Source organism: Lathamus discolor, chromosome 5, assembly GCF_037157495.1.
Source record: "Lathamus discolor isolate bLatDis1 chromosome 5, bLatDis1.hap1, whole genome shotgun sequence".
Classification (NCBI taxonomy): Eukaryota; Metazoa; Chordata; class Aves; order Psittaciformes; family Psittacidae; genus Lathamus; species Lathamus discolor.
In genome coordinates, this window is record NC_088888.1 from 861412 (window position 1) to 880147 (window position 18736).

The 18736-nt window shown below is 41.1% G+C and overlaps 1 long non-coding RNA gene across 1 annotated transcript in view; it reads right to left on the bottom strand.

Moving 5' to 3' along the window:
• LOC136014544 (uncharacterized) overlaps positions 1 to 17842 on the bottom strand; it is a 100997-nt gene extending 83155 nt beyond the window's left edge. Inside the window, exon 1 of the long non-coding RNA XR_010612766.1 lies at positions 17698 to 17842. This is a non-coding gene — a long non-coding RNA (uncharacterized LOC136014544). The remainder of the gene's footprint in view (positions 1 to 17697) is intronic.
• Positions 17843 to 18736: the final 894 nt, after the last annotated feature.

Sequence of the window (18736 nt, forward strand, 5' to 3'; positions counted from 1 at the left end):
CTTATGAGAAATAGGTGTTTCTATCTAAAGTCCCATAATGGCAATATTGTACCACTGACTTAAGAAAAGGAAAGAAACAATTGTTAAAGCAATATTTTAAACTACGAACTGCAGACAGCTGTCTCCCACACTTTCCAGGTTGAGTTACAATATTGTTCCCTTTTAAAACAAGCCTTCATTTCAGTTAACCACAGTGAACCAATTGGCATATAAATCAGCTTGCTACAAAATGAAGAACAAACCTACAGTGGCCATTGGAAAGGCAATGCTGAATGTAAATAAGAAAATACCCATAAGGCACACTCTTCCCCAGATACGTTTGTGTAACTCCTATTAGTGGTAAATGCTGCAAACCCTATTTTCTTAAACTATTTGATCCCAAGAGATCTCAGAATCATCCTGGAACATGCTTAGTGAGCACCTGTACAGGTGGCCTTCAAAGACAGGATCCACTGATGCTTATGAATCAGTAATTGCATGTTTCCTTGTGACTAAGCATGCAAGTGTCAGTCAAATCTGTTCCTTAAACTATGAACCTGAAGTGTGATAAAATGGCATAACTGAATACTTGGAGGGAACTATTCTTTACAAAACAGGGGTGAATAATGTCAGCATACTTTACATTACCATCTTGATCTCCTAGCTATTTACAATGGACAATTTCAATACAGTTAAACATATTTCAATCCATTGTTAATAACTTCTTTTCCCCCAAATAACATTGAGACTGACAGTACATTTCAGCTCAAGGCAAAGCTGTTAAATTTCAGCTACCATTCCAGTTTGGATTTGTATCTTTCAACCAGCTCTATCCATTCCTTCTGCTGGATTTAATAATTACTTTGCTTACCAGTAGCAGTTACTCTTAGCTTCAATTCCATAAGCAAAGACAACTTCCGATTACAGTATGTTTACTAAAAGAACCATATGTTTTTTGTCTGATTCATTTGTCTTCCCTCCCAAAACATGCTGTAAAAACATGCTTTTGTAACCAATCCTTGAATACCTCAGGTCAGTACAGTAACAAAGAGTATTACTAGTCATGCATATCAATAGTATATACATTAGGGAAACAGTGAAACACAATGTGTTCTATAGTGTTTAATGTGTTATTCCATCATCTTATGTTGTGTAATACTGGATTAGTATTGTGGTGACGAAGAGAAGACAGCCTGGCTCTCTTCTGCATCCTGTGGCAGTCATCAGCCCTGACCTCACACAGATCAGAGGGACCCTTCCAAAGACCACTGAAAGCAGCAGGGATATCATTTTGATAGGCTCAGGCTCTCTTCCTGCCTTCTCATTTGTAAATGAAGTTTTTATTATGTAGCTCCCCTCACAGGGCTTAAATTAACTGATGTCTGTTGAGTGCATTGAGGCTTTCAGCGAAGTATTAATATTTACAGAGCATGTTTTCTTCTTGGTTCGTAGTTATCATTTTTGGAATTCCTTTTGTTTTCCTCTTTGGCTCTTGCTGTTTGGAAGGACCATCTGATTAGTCCAAAACTTCCAATAGAACAAGAGAGGAAACTCAGCTTTTTCCTTATCAGTTATTTGCTCTCAATTTCTTTAAGAAATACATAGAGGATATCTACATTTGCCAACTGTGAGAAGTAGAAATGAAGCTTCAAGCCAGGTTTTATCCCTGATGAAGTCGGTCTGTGTGAAAGCCACATTAACAACAGTTCCTTCCTGAATGTCTGCTTGCCAGATGGAGATTTATCTTTAAAATCTGTACAGTAGTGTGATATTACTGACATGTTATTTCTGTGCCGTTTGTCTGTGCACTGGTGCTCTCTTGGGAAGGAATAATCAATCCATTTTAAACTCAAAATATAATTGCCCACTAATATCCCCTGATACTGTGAGAACTTTTAATCATGCCTAAACATAAAATAACTCATACAGATGTTTGTTTTTCCTTAGTTAAGAAAGCAAATAGAAAACATGGCAAGCCATTAGGCTGATGCAGTTCACTTACAGAGACTATTGTGTTTATACATTAGATTGAAGACAGTATTTTAAATCATGCATTTAAAAGATTTAATTCAACTATTCCGTTTTAATTAAACCTTACCATAGCAAGACTTGCACAAGATTATTTGGTCATCACAAAAATACTTCCAAATATGCAGTATTTCAAAATAAGCTAAAGTTTCAGGAAGAACATATGTAAATTCTCTCTTTCCCCCAAAGCTCCTGGCATAATCAGTCACAGATTCCCTGTCAGATTAATAATGTCTCTGACTTCCCTTTTCTGGTACCCAGCACTTACGGAGCTCACAAGAACTGTATCCTTTCGTGTGTCAGTGCATGAACATAAGAGCATCTGCCAGAGTTATTTCTCCCTGGAATACTCACATCACATAACATAGCTTAAGCTCCTTATTCTGGTGACCAAACCCAGGTGAGAACAAATTTCCTTCTGTTCTGGCTTTGCCATAAGAAAACTGCTATAAGAAACCTGTCCCATCAAGTAGCATACAAACAACAGAGCCAAGAAGATTAGATTGCCACTGAGCTCCGTGAGTGAGCAGTAGGCATAACTACAACATCCACCTCCTAACAAAAAGAGGACCACCAGCCCTGGCAGTAAGCTGAGCTAGCTCCTCATTTGGCCCAGCTGGATAATTAGTGCTCATGTGATGCGATGCCACCTGCTACTAAAGGAGCAGCTTCAAAGTAACCACCTATTATTCATCAAAAGCAGTAGAGACTCAAATATCATCAGTCCTCCAGTTAAATCCAGCAAAAGCCTGAAACAGTTTAACTAATAAGATAATACACAATATAAGGTAGTAACAGGAGGTTTGGGTGAGAAAACATTGTGATTTTCTCTTAGTTGGATCTCACTGCTGACACAATGCTTCTCTGATGTGCAGCCTGGGTTCCTCCCTGTTTAAATAGTACCAAAGTTTCTCTTGGCTTAAAACCTTTCTAATGACCTTCTGTGATGATTCAGATTTCTGTCTTAACTAACAAAGAGAGTTTTATTTCACTGCCTTGTGTCTGAACCTTGAAGTCTTTGCATATATCTTCAGTTAGGGGAAGAAGGGGTAAAAGAAGGAGTATTACCAACTACAAATATCTCCCTGGGAAAGAAAGAAGGGGAAACAGCATTGAACAGAGTAGCTAAAATGCTGATTTCTGACTGTTTGTTGTCCCAGTTGTGTCAAGGGTAAGCTCTGTCACGTTCATGCACAGGAACCATCCCAAACTAAGAGGTGAATAAAAACCTCTGTGCTGACTCCACCTCTCTTGCTTTGCTTCTGGGTATATCAGAACAGAGTCTCTGCTACTCATCTACCACACAGAGGGGCAAGAGAACAGGACCTCAGCCCAGAAGAAAAAGAGCAGGATTGAGAATATTCAAATCTTTCTAAAAAAGTTGAGAGAATAACAAAAGTAACTATGGACCCCAGTGCCTCTGAGGAGAGATTTATGTCCACACAGCTTAAGCGCTGGCTGTCTACTCTTAGATATCTCAGGAGACCTACTGTCTCTCTTCCTTGCATAGCTCTTCCCTAATTCAATAAAGCCGTGCTGTCTGGCTGCCCTCTATCTCTATGTGTTGCTGAGTACTTTTCCCTCTTTCTCCTGTTCTCTCCAAACTAAGCTGTTCCACGCAGCGAAGCGCACGGGCTGAGCCACATTTGAGATGTGTCACTGTAGCAAAAGGAGAAGTAAAAGGGTAAATAACATCCTACAAAGTTCGAGATTAATCCCTCACTTTCCCCAAAACAATTTTCCTCTGGCATCATTCTGCGCTAGGAAAAATCCCATAATCAGGCAGAAAGAAGGCTTTCTAGTGAAAGTTGAAAGGGAGAGACTTGTAATAGAAAACAGGTTAGAAACTGAAGTACAGAATCATTATTGTACTTCCATAATGCACAAACCACAGCATTCAAGTTTTATACAAACTATCAAAATGTGCATGAGTTTCCCATCATATCCGTCAGTTGGTGAGCTTTATGAAAAGCATTTTCCCATATACTTATCAATGCTGTTCTTCTTATCATGCCAATCACAGGCTCTTTGTTTAAAGGGCACAGTAGGCATCTTCCCGAGGTTTTATTTTCACTCTTCTGGTGCCCTCTGGATTAATGAGAACTGAGCCCCTGCTCCTACTGCTGTCAGACCTCTCCTTTGCTTTTTGTTGACAGCCAAACCTGCCCTTCCTCCTTTCTATTTGATGTAGAATTTATATCAGCCACATGGGAAAAGGAGGAGCAGCTTCAGCCACTGGCTTTAATCTCCATGTGAAAGGCAAAGCAACCACGGGGCAGCAAGGAGCATTGAAGTCTTCAGTGTAAATGTTGTTGCTCATTACAGGCTCCCTCTCTAGGGATAAAAAAGAAATCTTCAAAGGGGAATTGCACCAGTCTCACGCACGCCAGAGTCCCCTCTTACACACACGCGCCTTTCACATCTCATACATGTGGTTTCCACACAGGAAACAATTACTGTAATTAATAGACCCAAATAACCCCACTGCTCCTTTAAAAATGCACTTCAAATTGACAGAGGCACGAAAAAAAGTGGCTGGGTGCTTGGGTCTCATTACCCATGTGGACTAAATCCCCGCTGTGTATATAGACCGTCAGCTCTATATTTTTCCAGACCTATCACATCAAATTCAACTCCAGCACGAAACAAAATATGCTCAAGGTCTGAACGTTCTCCAGGAGGCACTCCGATGCCACTGTTTCTTCCTGCGACACCCAGGAGCTATTTTGTCTAGACTGAAATAGATGTGACTGCTACAGGCAAGAGGGAGCTTTTGTTCATCGAGAGGCGGCGGTTAATGTTTTAAAGGGGCTATAATGCATCTCATACGAAAAATTAAATGAAGGATTTTCATTTGCCCACTTGGGAGCATTTACATTTGCTTAAAATTACTGACTCAAAAAAAGCAGCAGCACGTGCTCTAATTTTCAGTGTTTCCATTCTGCCACATCAGACTCGAGAGCTTGATTTCCTCTTTAGTTACCTTCAGTATGGCACAGACTATGATCACGTCAGGGAACTGATAACGAATACTCCTATTAGTTATAATTGCTTTCTTCCACCCTCCACTTGCCTGCTGCATCCCTCACTTGCAAAATTCATGGCAAACCCTTGTAGGTCCGTTTGTGAGAGGCTGTGAGACCAGGAGTATGTAAAGCAATTGTCTACACATCCATGAATTCCCTTAGGATGGGATGGTAGCTTACTGCTGTGCTCCACATCCAGGAGGGAATAGGTTTGCAGAGGGATAACATATGACTGCAGAGCTGCAGCTGTGGGAGCAGTAGGGATGCAGCACTGTGAGTAAAGGCTTTGCAGGGCCACCAGTGCTGAGCAGCATCCTCTTGCTACAGCCCAACCCACAGCTCCTCTGTGCTGGGGACAGACAAAGGAAGCAAGATTTGTCTTTGTAGCCACGAGGCTGATTGCCCTCTCCTCTCACAGAAAGCTCACCATAGAGGGTCTAGTCTGCTGCCAGCCTGAGATACGGCGACGCTTGCGTAGATGGAATAAAACAGCAATCTGTTCTTTTCACCTCTTGTTTCTTTTCTTTAATGGCGCTGAGAAAACCCAGGCCATTTCAGCTGGTACAACAGCTTGATGTGTTGCTCAGTGCACGTATCTCACATGAATCATCCATTTAATTTGGAACTCTTACTTTAGCTTTTCAAAATAAAGAGTTTGGGGTGGGTGTTTTTAAAGCCCCTGGGAAGAATATGTTAGATTTGACTTCTGGCATTTGTCTTTCATATGTTTAGTGAAATTAGTTAGATCTGGAAAATGTTGCCCTTTACCTGGTAATTCAGGAAACCAAAGAAACTAATACATTTATCAAATGAACAGAAATGGCCCTCTGGATTTCAACAAAGTTTCCTTTTGTTGTATATACTAAATTCCAGTTAATCAATTCTCTACACATCATAATGTTTTAGACCAAAGGTTGAAATGACACTGAAACTTGATGATTACAGCTCTTTGCCTGCGGAAGAGAGAAAAGAAAGTAACGTTTTATAGTGTCAATGTACACAGGAATAAATGCAGGAGCACTTTTTGACGAAGGCCACAGTAGTTCAGTTCAGACAGCTAAAAGCTTTTATATTGTCCTAGGGGCCATGATCAAGCAAATATAAGGAAAAAAATATCATACAATGATGAAGAATTATGTTTTAATTTGCACTGAGGTGAAACGACCTCATAGTAGAGGTTGACAAAGGAATTAAAAATGTGCCTAATAATGCACATATATTCCAGCAGGCATTCCTAAATCTGCCTGTCGTTTAGGAGCAGGGAAATGCTTTTTCCTCGCTCTCATTCTTGCCTGTAATTTGGACACACATAGTGATATCTGCTGGCAAAACAGCTTGCGTGTATTTGTCAAAACAGCAGATGGGGAGCTCAAAGCCCTGGATACATTCACTCATTAGGGGATCCTTTCAATCTGCCTCTTTCCTGTGGTTGCTGGGTTTCTTCAAGAAGTCTGGGTGTGCTTTCTGGAAGCTGAACACTGCTGCTTTCTGCAGGAGCACGCGTTATATATCCTGGTGTAAGAGGACAGCAGCAGCGTTGCCAGCTCAGTGTTTTACTGCAAGGCTTAAGTGTCTGGCATTTATTTTATATCTTCAGCTTCTGGAAGCAACAACAGGTTTTGGGGTTTGTCTTTATTGCATAGCAGGAATGTAAATTTTACCCCATGTGGTAATGAGGCAAACTTGAATATATGACCCAAAGGCATCAGAAGCAAACCAAGTAAAAGGGATTAATTTTACAATCTCTAGCTTCCCAAGAAAAGAGTGCTAAAGAGATGCACTCTCATGTAGTCTTACTGAATCCTTTCTTACGAGCTTTATCACAGAATCACAGCATCACCCAGGTTGGAAAAGCCCTTTAAGCTCATCCAGCCCAACCACTCCCCAGCACTGCGAAGGCCACCACTAACCCATGGCACTGAGGGCCTTGTCTACACGTTGCGTGAACACTTCCAGGGATGGATGGTCCCTCCTTTATAGCTGTCTGACCAATTTCACCTATATTTGAAATGAAGGTTCCACCACAGCTTCATGCACTTGTATCAGAGAGCACCACAGGGCTTCTAAGCCCTGTTGCTCACGGAAGTATGCGATTTCAAATCTCATAACTCTGTGCGTAGCTTACAATTTTAACAGCATTTCTGGAACATCAAGTCTCAAGTCTCCAGAGATAACAGAAACACCACCATGAAGGATGAGAAAGGTGGGTAAATGCTCACACTGGCATGGAATGATGGCCCTGTACATGGAGAAATCCTTGCTTGATGGATTCCACTGCACTCCGTATGTGGGGGGTTCAAAAAGGAGATGAACAGGTTCCTCCAGATTTCCCTGTGTTCCTCGTGGGAAACAGCATTCCCCCCAACACCAGCTAACCCAGACTGTACGAGCCCCAAAAGTAAAGTTCATCGACCATCACAGCATGTTTGTCCAAAGGTCTGCAAGCACAACAGAGCTTCATGCTCACATAGCAGCAGTGTAAAACACATGTAAGGTACGTACCTGTACAAGCCCAGACTTCCTGCAGCTCTGTCTGTTCAGCATGGGGAAAATCAGGCCCCCCTACATATGCACAGGCCATCGCCATAAGCCACTGCTGGAGGAGGATGTAGGAACTGAACTTTAGCCCATGAGGCTTCCTCTCCTTTTACAGACTATTCCATCACAGTTGCAGTAACAGCTGTGAGCAGTTTACAGAATTCAAACAAAGGGAGATGTATTTGCTTTGATTTTTGTTTCTGAGCTGTTGATATTTCGATGATAAAGCTGCCATATATAAACATGTGTAGACATGAACAACCGCAATGCCTCTGTGGACTCGTCTATTGGAAAGGAACTGTATCATTTCACTCATAGAAACTTGGATGCAAGTTTCATTTTATTACCAATTCCTGGCAAAAAGCTGTGCCTTCTTAGAGTTTCACTGGCTTTCCTATGTGATGCAGCACTACCCACACTACTCTTTTCCTGTTGAGGGGACACAGGTCCACAGGGAACGTGCCGAGCTCACAGGACAAATCCAGCAGCTCTGCAGACTGAAAACGTGCATGGAGTTTTACTTCAGCATTCCCAAGTTTTTCAAGGGACTTTGCTAAGCAGATTTACAGGAATTTTTGGGAGGAGACCTTCATATACCACACCATACTCATAAATATCTTCAAAAAGAACATTTTCTGCCTTGCCGGGTGAATTATACCTTCTTACTGCTCCTTTCCGTTTGCACGAAACAGCAGAAGGGCCCACCCCAAACTCCCAAATCAGAGCACACAGAAAGAATTGGATCTAACTAGATCCTTGTAAAACCTCTGGAATACTAAAATGCTCTGACTTTAGTGGCAAACTTTAGGCACAGGAAAAGTGACATGGATGGCGTTTGGTCCTACCCTTGGGAGGTCGCTCAGCTTAGCAGCTGAAAGGACGGACTGCAGTTAGAACTACCAGGTCTTTCTTCTCTGCTCTGGAACCACTTTGGCCTAAGAATATATTTGCTGAGCAATTAGGTGCAACCTGTCCTAGGCCACTGACTTCCAAAGGCAGGTTCAGGACTGCCCCAAAAGGAGAATTTTAAAAAAGGAAAGAAAAAGCAAAAAGAACAAGAACTCCTAAAAATCTCAGACTGGGAGAGAAAGAGGTTACGGGGGAAGGTCGCCTGCTATGAATTTAGTCTCTGGATAAAGAGTCAGGCTGTTCAGCAACAAGACTCGAGGAAATGAGTTAAGTTCAGAAAAAGGAGACACGAAAGCCTTAAGGCAAAAAGCTGAACAGCATAGATAATGCTCACTCTACCAAGATAAACAGTTTCAGTGTCTGTATACAGCTAGCTTTTTCAAATGAGTGTTGGGTATGAAAGAAAACAGGAGGCAGAGTGGGAAGAGAAAGGACTCTGGCTCCAAGCACTAAGGAAACATGCAGGGGAGAAGAGCGTTGAGTATGAGCAATGAATCTTACTCCATTCACTCAGGCAACACCACTATTAACATCCCAAACACTTGCCTGATGAGCAAACTTATGTCTACCAGCATGCCCTCAAAAAAGGTGTCCCACCTCAGCATGAATAGTTTGTCTGTGCAATGGGGTGAGGATTTAAAAGAAGGCAAGCTTCAGGAGAAGTGGCTACCACATGCAGATGCTCCCATAACACCTACCTATATAGAGGGCTGTATGAGACAGTGGGATCCTTCCCCTGTTCTCACCCTGCTTATTCCCTGCCCATGAAGTCCAGTCCATTTACTTCCCACATAAACAGTTTTCACAGACTCATTCCTAGACAACTGGCACAGTTTCATACAGTAATAAATGAGCACTTCAGCAGCAGGTACATGTTCCATGTGCAATGAAACTAATGAATACAGGGCTATGACAAGACATCAGTCTCACCAGCATTGCATCTCTGACACAAAGCAGCAAAAAGCAGTTTCGGCAACAGTCTGATTTCTGGACTTCCAAGAGCTATGGAATAGTATTCCTTATTCACAAATGAGCAGTGCTTTTTCCCTACAATATGGGACTAATAACACGAGCTACAGCAGCCAAGAACAACAGATTTCTTAGACGATATATGTATTTGCAGAATCAAAGAGAGGAAGGAAGAGGTCACAGTACTCAAATATACATCAGTTATGATCCACAAGTCAAAGCCTCTTCAGCAGTATGGTGGCATCACAAGAAGAGCTTTTAGGTGTTTTCCTCCACAGGGCAACGAGGAAGAGTATATGGAAACACAAGTGGAGTCATGGACCAGCCATGCAATTAGCCACTGTATGGAAAACAATTTAAATGCATACTGGTAAATATCTGAGATGACGTCTAGTATCCTACATCATTGCACAGAGAATACCTAACTGTTACACCATGAAAAGATTTCCAACCTAAATTCAGCTGTCTTTAATCTTGTACCTGGAACTGCTATTAAGACAGACTCATTGCAGAGCTTCCACCATGGAAAACCTTATCAGCACAGACACAGAGAAAAATCTTTGCCACTCTATTTTGTGCCAGGCTGAAACAAAGCTGCAAGCACCATCTGATTAAGCCTTATAAAAATGTGCAAAACCCAGACAATATTTACATACAAATCTGTACATAAATATTTGTATGTATGTACAAATAGATGTACATTCATTTGTACTTAAATGAAGCAAAGGGAATGGGTGCTCTTTGGGTTCTCTGAATGAATGGCAGGAAACGTGAGCTCTGATGATCGGCCATTGGATTTTGGGAATTCAGGATACTCAGTACTCAGAAGAATGGAATTGCTGTCACAGGAATAGGTTGTCAGCTCCTCTGTCATCCTCCAGTTCCATTAAAACAGCAGAATGAACTAATTTTTTCTGCTCCTATACCTACAGCATTCTCTCAGAACCTCTGTTAAGTAGAACTGAGGGCCTGGCCCTTCAGCCAGTGGGTACCCTGGGCACAGTAATGCCACTGTCCCTGTTTCCCACACTCATATGGTGCGATCCCTGAACTCTCCAGAGCAGGCTGAGATCTTTATCTTATAATTAATATCAGTCTTGTCAGCAGAGGCAGGATGTCAGAGAGGCTCGTGATCAACCTGGCCAGAAAGCCTGTAAATCTTTCCATGGCATTCCTGCGAAACTTCCACCCGCACAAGACTGCGGAGGCAGAAAGAGCTTACAGGGAAAGTGCAGTAAAAAATGAAATCATGGTCATTCTTCCATGCAGCACTGCAGAGACATATCATGCTAATTCTTACACATCAGTGCTCAGTTATAACCATTTTGTTTGGCTTGGCAAAATAGCTGGAAAAGCAAAACAGAGAAACACCACTGGGAAAGAGGGGGGACTTAGATCACGTTCCCATGTCATTTCTTCATGATTTCCATTAAAAGTATAATTCCTGCCACTAAATCGTTAAAACCTATAAAAATAATGCTAAGAAAAATCTACAAGATAGAGAAAGAGAACATAAACCTCTTCCAGCTAAGACACAACTTACATGCATAAAAATGTTAATGTTGCTCTTTGCCTTTCTGACCTTCTGCCGCTGAAGGATACCTCCTTATTCTGAAAGAAATATGTATAATAAAGCACATATAAAAATGTGTACAAAAGAAATATATGTAAAGAATACTCTTGGACTGGATATCAGGAAAAAAGTAATTCACCAAAAGGGTTGTCAAGCACTGGAACAGGATGCTCAGGGGAAGTGTCTGAGTCACCATCCCTGGAGGTGCTTATAAGATGCGTAGAGTTGGCACTCAGGGAAGTGGTTTAGTGGTGGACTTGCAGTGCTGGGGTAATGGTTGGACTCAATGATCTTAAAAGTCTTTTCCAGCCTAAATGATTCTATGAGTCTAACAAAACAGTATTTTGGTACTGGGTGCAAGAGGTCTGGGGGGCATACTAACTGCACAAATAGGAGTGTGATAACATGTCCAAATGGTGCTGTTATATAAGAGAGGTCCAAGGACTCATATTTCATTCAGAATGCAAAGAAAATGGAAGTTCTCTTTCAGCAAAAATCCCAGGCAGCACCTACTGCCTCATGGGGATTATGAATCATCGGTGATGTGAAAGCCAATGCTGCCCAAGAGAAAAAAATCAGTAACATTTATTTTTATCATGCTTATCTGAATCCAAATGTGTTATTCTTTGTACTTGGCACAGGAATGTGTGTGGAAGGAGACTGACCAAGAAAAAAAAAACCCTCGACATTTTCACTAACAAGGCACACAAAGAGTAAAAGGCCCCACAAAGGTAAAGCAACTGCATGGGTGCACTGCAGAACAGCATGTTCCTTCACTAGGAGTCTAGTGTTCTCTGCACTGAATCATTCAGCTGTCTACGGAAACGAACTCCTCCACGGGTAAACTTTGTTGGTATTTCCATCCATCACTGCAGTGTTCTTTGATCAAGATAATAATAAAAGTCTTGGGGGAAGGGAGAAAACATTAGGTTTTTTCTTTTGTAACAATCCTACTAGCCCTAAATCATGTATTCCAGCACAAATACACTCAGCATGGTTTGCTCCAAAGCTCTCTTAATTCACGTACACTACTGTTGTAGTAGTGTTAGTTAATGCACTCTACTGCTGTCCTGAAACTCCTGTTGAGACACAATTCCTACTGCCTACCTATTTTACAAACACTATTCTCGGTACAAAAAGGTGAACAAGCACTGAAAATTAGCACAGCCTCAAGAATCAAGCTGTTCAGAGAATCAACTCCATCTACATTATGTAACAGTAAACATCAATTAGCAGTATCTGCTAGCACTAACGTAAATCAAAACTGTCCCTTTTCCACTCCTGGGCACTGCACTGGAAAATGTCAGAACAGCAAACATACTTGGAATGTTTTTTTAACTTTTTTTTTCTTTTTTTAATTTTATTTTATTAATGATAAAATATTGGATGTCAGCGTGCAATATTTCGGGCATTGCATCAGACGGCTTCAACAGTAATTGTGATGAATGGGAGTGGAAGGACCAAGGTTACAGGCATTTAAGAAGGCTCTGTGGACTGAAAATATTAGGATCGATTAAAGGTCAAATACTTTATGGATTTATCAGTGTTGTATACATTTTCTCATGACACAAAATCACTTACACTGCCTGCAAAATGAAATAGAAAAGAGCTGTAAATCAGATAATATTTAAGACTTAACCCAAACAGGTTTAGCCATTGAGCATAATTAATGGCACTGAAATGTTTTGATTAATCAAGCAATAAACCAGCCAACCGCCCACAACCCACCTTCCAATAATTCCTCCAGCTTCACACAGGTTCATAGGTAACAGTCTTTCCCAATTAACATCTAGTTAATTGAGGAATCAAAACATACCACCCAGCAAAAGGTGCCTTTTAAGATGTTGTTTAAAATCTGTGTTTATTCCTCAGTGCAGCCTTCTAGTATCTGAGGGAGGCTTATCACCTAAGGATGAACTTACCACCTAAGGCTCAGAATGGAGAAACAGCTTAATCAAGGGATCCCAGGGGATCCTTGCCTTCATGGGACAGGTTACCGTTAGCTACATTGTGGTTGTCCAATAACTGAGCAGATCTTGTTTTCTGAGAGCTGTTAAATCCAACCCCAAAGTTTTGCACACAGCAGCACTTGAAAGAGGGCTGTTTGAAGGGGGTGTCTATCTCTAAATCAATAGCAGTGAAGAGGCAGAGTATGCTGGGGGCATCCACAGGCATCCTTTGCATTTGAACGACTTCAGCATGTTCCCATTCTATCTTCTGCAAAGGAGCCACTGGTCTTACATGCATTTTCCAGTCCACAGTTTCTGGATGCTTGCACGAGAAGCAAGAGTTAAGGCAACAGAACAAAGACAACCAAGCTTAAATTTTGGCCTCTAGTATGTGCCAATTTGTCAGTAATTATGATTCTACTAAATTTGATAGCAACCTTTAGTGGGTGGACATATGAAAACTCAGACCTGTTTCCTCAGCAAAGAATCTTTAAAGATAACACCCGTTTAGTGGTATAACATTTGATTAAATAAGGCTCAGATATCCTAACTCTAAAGGTTAAGCACAGACATGTGTGTCACACATGATGCACTGAGCAAATGATGTAATGTTGATAGAACCATAACAACGGAAAACATTCCAACAGCGCATTTTGGCAGAAAGCTTGATGCCATATAAAATATAATTAAATGGCTATAACTTGCATGGCGTGAGAATCAGTGTCCTGTAAAAATAAGCTCATATTTATTAGAAACCTTCCAAAATAGTTAATTGCATTTCAAAACAACTCCTCTGCTTTTCAAGTTGCCATTCCTCAGCAGGTTTGGACTGTGCAAGCAAGCTTTCCTATTTTTGATTGTTGGCAGGGTAATGTTATAAGCTGCAGGCTCTTTCAAGTGCAACCATTTATCATATCACAAAACAATGATGTGGAGTTATAGAGAAAATGTGGTCATAAGGAACATGGTTTTACCAAAGACAGATCATGCAGACAAACCTTGTAGCTTCATTTAGAAATTAAACCAGCCTCCCAGGTTGGACAGAGCCTGGGGCAACAGGGTCGAGTGGAAGGTTTCTGTGCCCATGGCAGCGGATTGGAACTGGATGAGCCTTAAGGTCCCTTCCAACCCAAACCTGTCTGGGATTCTGTGATTTTATGTAACTCTTTAATAAAGCTAAAAAGGGATGGGCCCAAGGCTTATCCAAGAGGTTTTTCCTACAGTGAAATGGAAAAGCATGGGCATAGGACAAGCCACTGCTGGGATCTCAAAACATTTTTACGTCAAAACATATTGTTCTCATCAACAGTGCTTAATGAGCTTGCCAAAGGAATCATGGAGAAATATTTGGTGGGCATGTCCTGGGAGGAAGAGAGTGCGGCATCCTATGAAATCACCCCTCAGAAGGTGACAATTACACAACTCAGCTTCAGGGAGAGAACGGGACTGGTCTGTCTGCTCAGTGCAATGCTGAATGGAGACGAAACTCCTTGCAGTGCATAAGGTGACCTGGTCAATAAGCACAACCTGTCTGTGGCAACACCAAGATCCTCAGCTGAAAAAACTGAGTCCTTCTCAGCTGGAAGGTTGCTTCTATTATCAAAGCAAGCTCATTCCAAACTTAGCTGAGGTAAAAACCTCTGTAGCAATTACCCATAATAAATATCCTATTAGACTTCAGTAAGCCAAATAGCAGGTGGATTTTGGCTATCAGTGCACTACAGAGCCAGCTTCCAGATTTTAACCAAACTTAACCCAAATTCATGGGGACAGCCTCATAGAAGATATACTACATGATGGTGTTAGTCCATGCCTGGAAATGAAAACGCTCTTTCTCTAAGCAAGGAGCAGACCCAAGCTCAATTTGGTTTTGTATTAAACCAAGCTTTACAATTACTCCTGACGGCTTTATGTGCACAGCATAGGTAAATGACAAGGAAAGCATCCTACTTCACAGCTCACATGCCAGCTTTACATATGCTCACAGACATGCTACATACATATTTAAAGCTCTGTGACAATGTGAGAAAGAAACACTTATAAAGCCGTTTGTGAAAGGAAAGGTTTCGGGGTCTGATGGCTCCTTGCTTTCAGATGAAACCTACAAAACATTCTCATCCTCAGACATCTACGAACAGTGATACCAACATCCATAAAATGGGCATCCACAGCATATGTCTAACGCTAGAACATTACAGATATGAGCTAGCACAGAAAAACAAGGAGTTTTATTGTCCTGCTCATATCATACGGAACATGCTTAATTCATTTATTTGTTTTTTTTCTAATAGCCTTATCCTTTTATGTTATTACAGCGCTTCAGAAAATCTCAAGGTCTAGGGGGAAGTTGAATGTTTGCTGTTCTGGGATCATTTGAAGCCATGCATTCAAAGAGGACAAAATCACTTTTAAGTCTGCCTGTAGGAAATCTATCTTGGCAACCAGACAACTAGAATTAGTTATTAAAGGCATGTCAAATGAATAAAGACACCTCTGTTAGGAAAACCGCAAAAGCATTTACTTTTTCTAATATGAATAGTGGGCTAATACCAAATCAGCTTTCATTTTCCACTCTCCCTTCACCTCCTAGACCAGAGGTCACATCCAATAAAGACTAAGGCAACTGAAAATCATTTTGGCTTTTTGCATCCATTACATAGCAGATGTATATTGAATAGCACTGCCTGGAAATGAAGTAAACTCACATAATCTGATGTGGCAATCTCCTTGCGGAACTGGTTCACTGCAAGGCAAAGCAGTCTGTGGTATTATTAAAAGTGAGGAGGCACACCGAAAAGTAGGGGTTTTCCCCCTTCAGAACACAAAGAGGTAGAGCTTTCTAGTTCTATAATGAAAATTAAGGTACTGAGACGACAATGTTCAGGATCAGTGTTCACTGATCCTTACAGTTCACATCTTCCTTACAGTGGGCAACCCCCCTGGAATCACTTAGTCAATGAGTAAAGACAAAACAAGCATTTTCATGGTAGCCAGAGACTGGAGGAGTGGGAACAATTCGTGGTTTAACCAAAGATTTCACACGTGATGCCATCTAAATTTCTTAGTTCAAAAGAAGAGACTGGGATTCTTTTCTTTACCTTGCCTACATCAGAAAGCAGGAACCTCTGTGCTGTCCCCACAGCTTTACTTGAAAACATACAGTTTACGTACACACCCGCTGCTTCAAATCTTCCTTATCAGAATATGGTCAGATTTGACCAAGGTCCAAAAGCAAGTGTAAGCTTCTTCTAGACTTTTTTGTTAAGTGCTGGATACAGGAGACAGATAAACCCATGACTGGGCAAATGATGGCCCCAGTCTGTATTTGTTGAAAGAAGCAACTACAGATTGTGGATTTATCCTGATCCACTTAGTCAGGAGTACTTCTTTGGACTAAACTAGCCATAAAAAATAGCCTTAGCTGTAGCTATAAAAAAACAGGTAGATTGTTTTGACATCAGGTAGCATACACAGTTACCAAATTTGGCAGAACTGGGCACGATCAAAGGCCTTCTTTTTAGGCAAAATTTACTACTTATACACAAAGTAATTCACCCGCTTAACCAGACCCAGGGAAAATGAAACAATAACACGGGAAAAGGAAATCTTGTGGATGCAGTAATACTTGTACCACTTACAGAAGTTGCCAGTCAGCTATCAAACACTTGTTTAGAAGACTTTGGGAAAAGGAAAGTTTCAAGTCTCACAAGAAATAAGGACCTTTCAGTTAATGCAATTCAGTTAAACGTAGCCCAAATGAGCTTATAGCCTTTGGCCTACAAATCGGACAGAAGTTTTCAATGCATGCTAAATATTAGTCTCTTCTTCCTCACTTCCCAAAGAATTTCTCAGCCTTCTTCACTTACTCCTTGGCAAATCCTAAAGACCACTGTCAGATATGCCACCATACCATTTGCACTATCTCAGGAAGAAAACTCTACAACATACCAAATTAAACACTGGAAAAAGGCATCCCTGATTTCTCATAGCATGTGTTGACTTTTCTTCACATTACACTCACAGCTTAGCTCCAAGGAATTTCTCTGTCACCCAGTCTAGATAGAGCTAACAGAGCGAATCCAGCTGAGATGCCTATTGAAATTAACTCTTTGGAGCCAGACACAAGCGCTGTCTCATACCTACTCGTGACCAGCAAGAAAACATCATAAAGTCATTCAGTTTGACTTCCACTCTCTTTAACACACACATACCACACGGTACAGAATTAACCCAATTGCTCCAGTATTGAAACCAACATGTTCTGATTTACCAACAGGTATTCCACACATCTCCAGTGTCAGCTTGAGAAGGTCAACAAATGAAAAAGCCACCATTCACTTGGTATTTTTTTAACTCTAACAAACATTTTTGCAGCAACAATCATCAGACTTAGAAAGGCAGACTGATAACTGCCCAGCATGCACCTTCATCTCCGAATTTCCTGGTTGTCGGTCACATTACCTTAGAATCACAGAATCATAAAATCATTTGGGTTGAAAAAGGCCATTAAGATCATCAAGTCTAACTGTAAAGCCAACACTACCAAGTCCACTCCTAAACCATATCTAAGTCCATGTCCATCACTAACCATGTCCTTAAGTACCGTATCTGCAAGTTCCAAAGAGCCTCAGCTGTTGTCCACATTCTGGAAAGGCACAAAGCCCCATTTCTGAGTCTTAACGCTTTGATAATAGGGTATTCTCTGTACATAGGATTCAGTACTTACCGCAGCTTCCAGGTTGTCAGCAAGGACAGGATGTATGCATGTCCTCTTGGAAGTATATGGAGATACAATTCCATAGTAATATATTTAGACTCAAGATGAGTTCCTTCCTGTCAACACTTCCTAAACTTCCATAAAGGCTGGTTTGTGTCCTGAAACATGAAGATTTAAACTTTCTTTAGTATAAAATTGAATATACTTTGATTCCTATGAATCTTTACTATTCTGAAGATCTAGCTCATAAAGCTTTTTACACTCTTTGGTACCTTTTTAGCACACAAACTGCAGATGAACCACAGATATGTAAATACAGATCATGTCCTTGGTGTCTTTTTTCAGGGGCATCATTGCAAAACATAGAACTGGCCCTGGATCTTTCTGAAGCACTCTGTTACAACAATGAAGGTCATTTTTGCTTTGAAAGTACACACAAAGTCTGCTGCATGCTGGCAGCCCACAGTGCTGGTCTGACTTTCAAAGCAGTCACCTTTCAAAAGACCGGTTATAGTTGTGCTCACAGGGAGAAAACTTACAGCAAGGAAAGAGATGTCCCATTTAAGGAATCCTGAAGGAAATATGTTTACTGAGGAGGGGGGAAATAACCTGACTTCTCTTGTGAGGACTGGTGAACACAGTGCTCTGCTCCATCACACTGCTTTTTATACAGTGACCTCGTCATGAAGCGGCCATAGTACAGGGCTTCAAAGAAGCAGTTTCAAACTTGTTTTAATGTTAACATGCTATTTATCACACACTGATTTTTTCTATCAGACGTCATTCACAGCCAATCAGACGCATCACATGAAATCGGGCAAGAGGAGGTGGCTGCTATCATTCCCACCTTTTATTTTCCATAGGGCACAGCACAAGGAATGGCACTCTTTCATTTCAACAGATTACACCAAACTTGCATGTTATTGCAACTCCACCACTGAGCATATGCTTAATTTCCTGTGCATCCGTCGCATACTGTGGTCTAACAAGCCAGAGCAATACAGCCTGCAGTATTTTCTCACATACCAAGACAAAAAGGAACCATGTA